This window comes from Suncus etruscus, chromosome 9 (genome assembly GCF_024139225.1).
Source record: "Suncus etruscus isolate mSunEtr1 chromosome 9, mSunEtr1.pri.cur, whole genome shotgun sequence".
NCBI lineage: Eukaryota > Metazoa > Chordata > Mammalia > Eulipotyphla > Soricidae > Suncus > Suncus etruscus.
In genome coordinates, this window is record NC_064856.1 from 73032093 (window position 1) to 73044478 (window position 12386).

The 12386-nt window shown below is 34.2% G+C and overlaps 1 non-coding gene across 1 annotated transcript; it reads right to left on the reverse strand.

The window, feature by feature from the left end:
• Window positions 1-3518: 3518 nt before the first annotated feature.
• LOC126019336 (small nucleolar RNA SNORA51) lies at window positions 3519-3651 on the reverse strand. The gene has a single exon (XR_007499063.1). It is a non-coding gene; the product is annotated as a small nucleolar RNA SNORA51 (small nucleolar RNA).
• Between the last annotated feature and the right edge of the window lie 8735 nt (window positions 3652-12386).

Sequence of the window (12386 nt, forward strand, 5' to 3'; positions counted from 1 at the left end):
GATTTCCCCTTTTTTTAGTGTGCCTTTGCAGAGAGAAATAGTGCTACAGTATATTGTTGGTGCATTTGGGGGTGGACTGAAAGGAAAACAGAAACAGGTCACATACCCAAAAAAAGATAAAAAAAAATAGGATTAAAAATGTATGTGTTCACATATGTATATGTAGAACAGACAGTTGAAAAATGAATTAACGAAGTATTTAAAGGACCAAAGTGATGCAGAAGACTGCCTTACATTTGGGGAAAGGCAGGTAAAGAGGAGGTGTAATACAGGTCTTATGTTTATGTTGAGAGTACATGTTTTCCCATTGACTTTTGGGTATTTCTTATAGTGTGTGGGTTCCCAGGCACCTTTCCATCACACCCCCTGACCTCCATCAGATTGGCAAAAGATTTGCGGCAGGGAGGTCTTGGAAGAGTTCTTGTATTGGGACTACAATAAAGACTAGTTTTAAAACCTGGCTTAGAAGCTCTTAAGAAGGACAATTTTTTAGATAACAGAAGTCTGCTACAGCACATCACTACTTCTCATAGTCCTCTGACTATACCTTGAGAATCACTGCATTGAATTAATATATTTACTGTGAAGGCTAAAAAGATGGTACATAATAAGACACATGCAAGAGACCATATTTTACCCTTTATTATGGCATCAAAGAACCAATGAAGTAGCCCTAATGGTTCATTTACTTGCACAGATTGAAGAAAGTCACATTTTCGTGCTTCTAGCATTAAATACCTGGCCCAGTTGGTTAAATAAGTGTGGGACAGGAGGACCAATTTATGGTAAGAAGCTTTCCACGGGGGCCAGAGAGATAGCATGAAGCTAAGGCGTTTGCCTTTCATGCAGAAGGTCATCAGTTCGAATCCGGCTTCCCATATGGTCCCCTGTGCCTGCCAGGAGCAATTTCTGAGCATGGAGCCAAGAGTTTGCCCTGAGCACTGCTGGGTGTGACCCAAAAACCACAAAAAAAAAAAAAAAAGAAAAAAAAGAAAAAAAAAAAGAAGCTTTCCACAAATAACAGTGGCATACAGTTAGGGAAGAGAAAGGGACACTGTGACGGTGATAGTTGAAAATGATCACACTATATAAATGTGATGAAAGAAAATAAAGTGATATGAATAAACAATATGCAAATTATTGCAGTAACATTATGCAAACCACATAAAGGAAGAGAGAGAGACAAATAAGAAAAATGACTGCAGGCAGAGGAAAGGGCAGAATAGAGGTTGCAAGTGAAACTGGGGGCTTTGGTGGTGGGGAAATGTGCACCAATGAAGGGATGGTTGTTGGACATTATATGGCTGAAACTATTTTGTTGAAAGTCTTATAACTATAATGGTTTTAAAGAGTAAACTGAGCATAAGTTTTGGTGTTTCTAGATATAAAATTTTTGAATTTGATAAATTGGAGTAATTATGCTACAAGAATAAATAACATCATGGAAACTTAACATTTCTTTTTTTAATTTTACAAAATCTTTATTTAAGCACCATAATTACAAGTATGATTGTAGTTGGGTTTCAGTCATAAACAGAATACCTCCCTTCACCAGTGCAACTTTCCCACCACCAATGCCAACCTCCCTCCTCACCCACCCCTGCCTGTATTCAAGAGAGGCATTCTACTTCTCTCATGTTAGTTGTTAATGTAGTTATTTCCCTAACAGCATTCACCACTTTTTTTGGTGAGCTTCATATTGTGATCCAGTCCTTCTGACCCTTAACTTTGTTGTCTCTGGATATGGCTGAAACTTAATCATGAACAATTTTGCAACTGTATATTTCATGGTCATACAATCAAATAATTAACTTTATATTAAAAATTAAAAGATTGCTTGGGAATCCCTCACTATATAATATGCTCATATGCTTATTCTAAATTTTTGGATACAACATAGTTTAAAAACCAAAATCAAGGGGCCAGAGTGATAGCAGAGTGGTAGGGCATTTGCCATTCACGTGACCTGGGTGATCCCCGGCATCCTATATGGTCACCCAAGCCTGCTAAGAATAATTTCTGAGGGCAGAGCCAAGAATAATCCCTGAGCGCTGCTAGCTGTGGCCTTCCCTACACACACACACACACACACACACACACACACACACAACCAAACCAAACCAAACAAACAAAAAAACAGTATCAAGGTGTTAGAGAGATAGTATAATAAGGTAAGGCACTTATTTTGCATATGTCCAACTCAGGTTTCATCTCTGGCACCTCATGTGGTCTCCTAAGAACCATAACTAGTAACCTTTAAGCACAAAACAAGAAACAATCACTAGAAACCATGAAGTGTGGGGCTCAAACCAAACATAATTACAAAAATAAAACAACATTAAGAAAAAATAGAAATATCAAGGGTATAACTACTAGAAAAATATATCAGGATATTTTTAAACCTATTACTAACGTCATAAAATTGAGCTATGTATCTGACTTAAAAGGTTTTCCTTTCAAAATAATAATGGTTTTGAACTTTGTCTAGAGAAAGTAGATGTTACTATTTTATAGCAGTTCTATAAGCTTAAGTCAATATTTTCATCTGACAGCTGCGAGCTGGACACAGATCTCTCTAAAAGTGAAAGTATTATCTTCTTAACCAACAGACATATTTAAACCTCCAAGATTTATTAAATTTACCTTATTCTGAACAGAAAAAAAGGGCATTTCTGATCTTCCATGCCCACAATATTTCTAAGATAGAGAATACATATTTACAGGAATAAGTGAAATATGTACTGATGTGGCAAATTAATCATTTAGTGATTATTTATAGATTATATGGTCTTTTTCTAGAAGATGTTGAGCTTACCATCCTAAGCAGTTACTTAGTACTTAAGACCCGAATTTATAAAGGATATTTTTTTCTAAGCTTTCAAACTGTTGTGAAGTTAGTATATACTTGAGAGTAAGAGGCACATGGAAACCTTTTCCATTCCATTCCTACCTTTTTTAAATTAATATTTTTATTTAAGCACCATAGTTATAAACATGTTTGTAGTTGTGTTTCTGTCATTAAAAGTACACCTTCTTCACCAGTACAACTTTCTCACTACCTATGTCCCCCATCTCCCTTCTACCCCAACCCCTGCCTGTCTTTGAGACAGGCATTCTATTTCTCTCACTCATTACACCAGTTGGTGTAGTTATTTTTCTAACTGCACTCACCAATCTTTGTGGTAAGCTTTGTGGTCCTCCTAGCCCTCTTCTCTTTTGTCTCTGGGTATTATTATAGTACTCTCTTTTATTTTTTCTTAAACCCCACAGATGAGTGAGACTATTCTGTGTGTGTCTCTCTCTCCATCTGACTTATTTCAGTCAGCATAATAGTTTTCATGTTTATTTATGTATAGGAAAATTTCATGATTCATTTTCCCTGACAGCTGCATAGTGGAATACTATCTACACCTTACTATGGATGTGTGTGAACAAATTCTTCACCAGTGTCTTGAGTCACATTTGCTTTTGTTGAGCCTTGCTACATTTGAGTGAGTTGACAATGACATAATGTTTTTTTTTGTCCCCCAATTCACAATACAGACCAGGCAAAGTGCCTGTGTTGAGGTATAAATGGGGTGCATTTACTGTACCTCCTCTTTCTATACAGTCAGTGTAAAGAACACAGCCTGTGGTAAGAATTGGGAGGCCTTATCTTTTCTTTTTTTGATTTTTTAATATATAGATTTAGATATATAAAATTCTTCACCAGTCCAACATTCCCATGACCAATATCCCAAGTGTCCTTCCACCCCATCCCACACCTGCCTGTACTCTAGACAGGCTTTAAACTTCCTTCATTCAGTCACATTTTGTTATGATAGTTCTCAGTGTAATTATTTCTGACTGCACTAAACAATCCCTGTGGTGAGCTTCATGTCAGGAGCTGGACCCTCTAGTCCTCCTCTATGTTGTCTCTGAGTATCATTACACAAATGTTTTTCATTTTTCTCAAAACCCATAATACACAATATAAACAAGAAAAAAAATAAAAATCACATGATCATATCAATAGATGCAGAGAAAGCATTTGATAAGGTTCAACATCTATTCTTGATAAAAACTCTCAGCAAGATGGGAATAAAAGGAACCTTTCTCAATCTAGTCAAGGCCATTTATCACAAGCCAATGGCAAATATTATCCTCAATGGAAAGAAACTGAGAGCCTTTACTCTAAACTCTGGTACAAGATAAGGTTGCCCCCTCCTCATCACTCCCATTTAACATAGTACTGGAAGTACTTGCTATAGTGAATAGGCAAGAAAAAGATATCAAGGGAATCCAGATAAGAAAGGAAGAAGCCAAGCTCTCACTGTTCACAGATGACATGATACTCTACTTAGAAAACCCTAAAGATTCTATCAAAAAACTTTTAGAAACAATAGATGCATATAGCAATGTAGCAGGCTATAAAATTAACACACAGAAATCAATGGCCTTTTTATACACCAATAATGATAGGGAAGAAATGTATATTAAGAAAACAACCCCATTCACATTAGTCTCACATAAACTCAAATAATTTGGAGTCTACTTGACTAAGGATGTGAGGGACCTATATAAAGAAAACTATAAAACCCTGCTACAAGAAATAAGAGAAGACACCCAAAACGGAAATCCATACCCTGCTCTTGAATTGGCAGAATTAATATCATTAAAATGTCAATTCTCCCCAAAGCTTTGTACAGATTTAATGCGATCCCTCTAAAGATATCCATGATATTTTTCAAAGAAGTGGATCAAACACTTCTGAAATTCAATTGGAATAATAAACAACCACGAATAGCTAAAGCAATACTTGGGAAAAGGAATATGGGAGGTATTACCCCAACTTTAAACTGTATTACAAAGCAATAGTTATTAAAAACAGAATGGTATTGGAATAAAGACAAACCCTCAGATTAGTGGAACAGGCTTGAGTATTCAGAGAATGTTCCCCAGATATACCGTCACCTAATTTTTGATAAAGGTGCAAGAAATCCTAAATGAAACAGGGAAGGCCTCTTCAATAAGTGGTGTTGGCACAACTGGCTAGTCACTTGTAAAAAAGATAACTTAGATCTCCAGTTAACATCTTGTACAATGGTAAAATCCAAATGGATTAAAAATCTAGATATCAGACCTGAAACCATAAAGTATATAGAACAACATGTAGGTCAAACACTCCATGACATTGGGACTAAAGGTATCTTTAAAGAGGAAAGCATACTCTCCAAACAAATGAAAGCAGAAATAAATAAATGGGACTATATTAAGCTGAGAAGCTTCTGCATCTCAAAAGAAATAGTGCCCAGAATACAAGAACCACCCACTGAGTGGGAGAAACTTTTCATCCAGTAACCATCAGATAAGGGGTTATTATCCAAAATATACAAGGCCCTGACAAAACTTTACAAGAAAAAAAAAATCTAGCCCCATCAAAAAATGGGAAGAAGAAATGAAGAGACACTTTGACAAAAAAGATATACAAATGGCTAAAAGGCACATGAAAAAATGCTCCACATCACTAATCATCAGGGAGATACAAATCAAAACAACTATGAGGTACCATCTCACGCCACAGATATTGGCACGTATCAGAAAGAATGAGAACAAGCAGTGTTGGCGGGGATGTGGAGAGAAAGAAACTCTTATTCACTGCTGGTGGGAATTCCGTCTGGTCCAACTTTTGTGGAAAGAGATATGGAGATTTCTCCAAAAGCTGGAAGTTGAGCTCCCATAGGATCCAGCTATACAACTCCTAGGGATATATCCTAGGAACACAAAAAATACAATTCAAAAATCCCTTTCTCACATCTATATTCATAGCAGTGTTATTTACAATAGCCAGACTTTGGAAACAGCCTAGATGCCCCTCAATAGATGAATGGTTAAAGAAACTATGGTACAGATACACAATGGAATATTATGCAGCCATCAGATGGATGTATATGGAATCTATTATGCTGAGTGAAATAAGTCAGAGGGAGAGAGATAAACACAGAATGGTCTCCCTCATCTATGGGTTTTGAGAAAAATGACAATGACATAATGTTTTTATTGTTTGTTATATATACTATATACAGTGTACATCTAATTAAAATATAACAGGATTTTTAAGGGCTTTTCAAAGGATCTTGTTTAAAGATATGTTGTATCTGGGCAAAAGCAGCAGTTTCCAGAATGTGCTTCCAGAATGTGGCTTCTGAATGATGGCTTCTGGGGGTGACTGCTCAATGTACACATCATAAACATGTGTGACCCAGTGATATTCTGTGGCTGGTAAGTTTAAAATCTCAAGTTAATATGCCAGATCTTGTTTTCTTCAACTCCTTTTTTTTTATTTTTAAACCATGATTTCAAAAAGAAAGAATCAAAGAACCTTATTTCCTCATACCTTGTTCTAATGTATGTGAGATCCATAGCAGTATGCATAACTTTGAGACTAGAGAACTTTAATAGAAGTTGGAGTAAATACTCTCTAAGGCTCCCTTTAGTTCTAAAATAAACTCACACTTAATAAAATGTTATAAAATTTCAGAAATGCTAAAAGTCGGTTGATAAGGCATGAGAAGTGACATTAGATAGAAAAGAATTTGGACTCCTCATCTACATATAAGTTCTATAGCTATGAGAAGATAATAAAATTGGTTTTATTTTTGTTTTTTGGACCACACCTGGTGGCACTTAGAGGTTACTCCTGGCTCTGAGCTCAGACATTGCTCCTAGCTCGGGCAACCATATGGGATGCCAGGGATCAAATATGTGTCTGTCCTGAGTCAGATGCATGCAAGCAAACATCCTATCTTTGTGCTAACACTCCAGCCCCAAAGCTAATAAAAATTTTAAGACAAAATTTCTTATATTTTATTTTATATTGTTTTGCCCTCTTCAGTTTTCCTAGATTACTGCCAAAGAAACTTGGCTAAATCAAAAGATGATATACTGATAAGAAAAATATTTATAGATAGCACATCTAATATATATATAAAGAATTCACAAAGTTAATGACAACAAAACCAATAATTTTATTCAAAAATGGGAAGAATTCTTGCTTTTCAAGTCTGCTGTCTTCTTCAAGCATGTACTTTCTTACTTTCTCAACTCTCACCTCAAAGTGAATGTTACCATATTCCATAAAATAATATTTGGGGAGAGACAAATAGTTATTTTTCTGAGAAAGATGAACAGATGACAAGTAGGTTATGAAAATATGTTTAATGTCTCTTGTTATCAGAAAGATAAAAATAATGCAATAAAAACAACTGTCATTTTTACACTAGTAAAATGGTATAAAAATTCTGTAAGTAATTAACATTGGTATAGTTGGTGGCAATGTCTGGTTCAGCTCTATGGAAATTAATATGTAAGTTACTTGGAAAATTAAGTATTGGACTCTCACATATTTTGGAATCTCTCTCCAAAATACAAAAACAATCATTCATAAATATATGTACATCTATGTTCATTGCAACACTTAGTACAATAGTTATATATTGTCAAACCTAAAATGTCCTATGACAGAAAAATTGATAGAGACTGCATATAATCAACAGTGGAAAAATTATCAGCTATAAAAATTAATGAAGTTATTAAACCCATTCAAATGTGCTTCAATGTTTAGCACACCATTTTAAGTGATATTAGTCAGAAAGAGAAAGACAAATATCAAATTACTTCACTCTAATATAGAGAATCATAACAAATTAATGGACATTAATAAATAGCAACAAGTCCTAGGCCTTGAATTAAAAATTTTATTAACAAACTAAGGAGTAATGAGTGGAAAAGAATAAAGATCAGACTAGTGATGTCAGAGAAAATGTTAGTGGGTAGAGAGCTTATTAGTGGTGATAGGGTGCAAAAACTTTGTACATCAGTACAGTAAACTTTAACACCTTTGTAACCATGTTACCTAAACTATTGTAATTGGAGGAGTAATCAATACTAATAAAATGTATTTTCATATTTTAATGGTAATTAATTCATACAACATATAATCTTTGATACTTCTAGCATGCCGATACCTTTTTAAACACGAACAATATTAATAAGGTAGGCAGTTATAGACCTTTTTTATCAAGATCAGTTATCTGACAGGTGGAGATAGACAACAAATATAAGCTGCTGATAAAGCTGACTGGTGGTAACATATTAAATGTCAATTGATTGTAGATCTAACATCATGTCAATAAATTTTCCATTTATATTAAAATGAAAGTCATCAATCTACTCTTTACTTGGAATGGATTTATTTTAGCCATTCATAAATTTTTTAACATTATGCATTATCCATTCAAAAATACTGCTCTTACAACTTCTAATTATTGACATTCTATTATATAATATTTTAAGTGAGACATTTGTTTATTATTATAACTATTATAATCAGAATATATTAAGTATTAGAAAGGGTGCAGACTCATGGCAGTCAATACACTCAAAGTTCCACAATCAATGTTTTCTTGAAGAACTGACACTTTATTAATGAAAACAAATATTGCCATTTGTTTTCCTTGAAGTGCCAGACTTACTCCATTTATTTTAGAAAATTTGCCAAATATCTGAGTTTTTCTTTTGTTAACTGTGTTTACCAATTAAATATATTTTTGTTCCCAGTTCAATCACAATAGAGTTTTTCTTGGACATAATCATATTTTGGTATACATTAAATTTTATGTGAATTTCCCATTTTATCACATTGAATATTTAAAATTGTACCTATATTGATGACTTCACACAGATTATACTTTCTACTGCTTACCAAGTTTTTTTTGTTTTTTGTTTTTTGCTTTTGGTTCACACCCAGCAAAGTTCAGGGGTATCTCCTGGCTCTACACTCAGAAGTCACTCTTGGCAGGCTCGGGGGACCACATGGGATGCAGGGATTCAAACCACTATCCGTCAGCATGCAAAGCAAACGCCCCACCTCCATGCTATCTCTCAAGCCCCATTACCAAGTATTTCTGCAAGTATTTTATTTTGTACTGTGACAAAATGGTGCTGAATAATACAATGATCAGTTTAGCGCCAATACATTGAATCATAGTAAAACACCAAGCCTCTTTCCTTTTACTTTTGTAGTGTTAGTCTATGTCAACACATTAAAAAGTAAAAAGTAAACAATATTTCATTATTAATTTGGTACTGTATTTTAATATGAGTACTGTTATCCTCATGATTTTTCTGAAAAGGTGTCAAAGATCTCCAAAGGTAGCTTAATATTATTATAAGTAGTTTAATGTTATTATAAGCAAGATAAATAAATCAAGATAAACAGGGTGGCATGGAAAAGATAGTCATTAGTTTGGTTTTTCAAGAAAATCTCCTCTGAGAAAACAAAAATTAAGCTTTATTTAATTCAATCCACAGGTAAAGACTTTCAAAAAAGATGAAAGAAATAATGAAATATTAATATGAAGGAAATAGTGGAAAAGTATTGAGAAGGTAATAGGAAGATTGTTCAAGGGAAAAATAAATGAAGAGCTTGTCAAAACAAAATTGCTCAGTAAAACTAATTGCAATATCCAAGTCAATAAAATTGGCATATAGTTATATAATACTTTAAGTGCTTAGAACAATGCATTTTCCCTATCTCCCAGTGAATAATAGCTGTGTTCTTAATATATGTGATGAAAACTGACATGCTCAAATAGCACAAAGTGCATCATTACCTGAAATGTAATAGCATTGAAACATACTGGTTGTTTTCTTTTAGGGTGTTTGCCTTGCATGCAGTTGTTTTGAACAGACAGTGGTTCGGATCTCAGCATCCCATATGGCTGCCAGGAGCAACTTCTGAGTGCTGAGCCAGGAGTAACCCTCGAGTGCTGTCAGGTGTGACCCAAAAACAAAACAAAACAAAAAAGAAATCTTCGAATTTAAGCAATTGCATTAAGGAATAAGATAATTCTTTACTAGGAAAATAGTTTAATTTATATATATTCTTCAAATGTTAATTTAGTGGTGAGAAGACATTTGAGATTTCAATGATTAAAAATTAGAACAAATTGGGGCTGGGCGGTGGCGCTGGAGGTAAGGTGCCTGCCTTGCCTGCGCTAGCCTAGGACGGACCACGGTTCGATCCCCCGGCGTCCCATATGGTCCCCCAAGAAGCCAGGAGCAACTTCTGAGCGCATAGCCAGGAGTAACCCCTGAGCGTCACAGGGTGTGGCCCAAAAAAAACAAACAACAAAAAAAAATTAGAACAAATGAAATAAAATATCTCCTAAGAAAAAGAGGTATTCCCTTTTTATTTGCTGAAAGTATATCCTAGGGGACATTACATTCATCATATACTATATTTGCTCTTTGTGAGTACCTCAGAAACATTACACATTAAATAAGCAATAAGTAAACTATCCTTTGCTCTGCATCATGTTATAGCAAGATATGGACCTGATGTCTCTGGTTATTAATTCTTCACAACATTGTTAATTGGTGTCCATTTTAGAATAGAAGTTGTTCTAGAAACAATACAGAGATCCAAGAGTTATATTTGTATATTAAGGAATATATTTGTATAACAAGGAATGTCCTCTCTGAGAAAATAGATGGGTAACAAAATCAAATGTTTTATTTGAGGTGTGTATGAAGTAATCAAAATCCAGAAAAAAGACAACCAAATATTTGTGGGAAAAGGAAGCATGGAAGTCATAAAATCTTTTTACCAAAAAGGATGAATCTTGAAAGAATGAGTAAAAATTATTTAATGTCAAACAATCATATATTAGACTAAATTAAACTGTCAAAGTTGGCTTTATTCATAGGGATATAGACCAGTATTTTATCCAAAATCTACTTTACTAAAAAAAGTGGTCATAGGGTTTTTTTTAAATATTAGGATGAGCTAGTGGGAAAGTACTACAAGACAGTAGAGGCAAGTCATGTGCTCTTTATTCTACCTAGTTGACTTTGTTCAATGTAAAACAAAATCCCTCAGATCTTCTTATGACAAGTGCAAGTGCAATTTATAGAAAAATGTTAATCAAATTTAGGCAACAATTTCCCCCTCGAGACTAAAATTTTGAGGCACAATGTTCCATTATGATTACATTTTAAAGGATCATTCCTAGACTCTTGAGTAAGATTTGAGAACATAAAACTGTCAAAACAATATTTGTATCTCAAATGAACAGAGAAGAAATTTTCAAGTTTATAAAAGTAAATGCTCTTTGAAAAGTTTAGACCTATACCAGGAAGAATGCTGTCTAAAATTTAGTTAAAATAAAAAAATGTTTATTTTGTCTTGCTTATTGATATCATCAGATAATATAATAAAAGCTATGTCATAAAATGCACTATTTAGTTTTTATTATGCTTACTAGTTATTCGTATATATGTTAAACACAGATACATCCTTTAATAACACAGCACAAATGCATCCTTTGTGACACTTAGTTTAGGTTAAATATCTAATATCTTTCCTAAGATGGGCCTTAAACCCTGTTTTTTATCCCCAGATCTGGTAGTGTTCTGCACGCTTAAGCACTTTTTAAGAAGAAAATGCTGTGTGCTTAGAGTAATTCAATTATTGTTTTGAATAAGTGCAAGTATTGCCTAAATGTTGACCAATAATATCAAAGGGAAATATGTTTATCCTCATTATTGAAAATATTGGGAAATCAAAAGTGGTGTTCAGGAAGCCTGGAGCCCCTCTTAGAAAATCTACTTTAACTAACTATGGTTCAATGTGATGCCATGATGATGCACTTTCATTTGGTTCCTGAGATGCCATGTATCACTTTGGTCATCACAATTGTGCTTGTCAGCCTCCAGAGTGTACCAAGAAATTTCTGACTAAATATGAAATACTGGGGACTGAATTGGGGTCATAGTTTTGTATGCCACACTGACAACAATTGAAGGAGATGAGCTATTCAAAGGGAAATTTATTTATCAAAGAAATCTAATATAAGGTTCCAGTTTCAGTAGCCCAGAAGCTTATCAATGACAATGGGAAAGAGGAGATGGGGATTCTCAAAGATACTTAGAAAGGTAGGTGAATAGCACCTGGTTATTGAAAAATAAATCTTGCCTGGTGTCCTCTCGGAGAGTGGACCATTAATGGATGTAGAGTATAGAAAGGAAGGGCATTATAATAGCAATTAGTAAATATGATTATAATATATGTATTTATATAACATATAATAGAGATTATAATAAGGCATGAATTTAGCTTCTAGAATGAATTGAGTCATATATGACAGAATTAAAAGTAGTTGTCAGTAGGCAATTAAATATCGGACTGGACTATATTAGAGTGCACAGGGTTAGAAGTTTGGAAGATGTTAACCCTCAGACAACATAGCCAAGATGGTAACAGAGTATATATAATAAAAAATTAAAACTATTATCACTAGGACCGGAGCAATAGCACAGCAGTTGGGTGTTTACTTTGCACACCA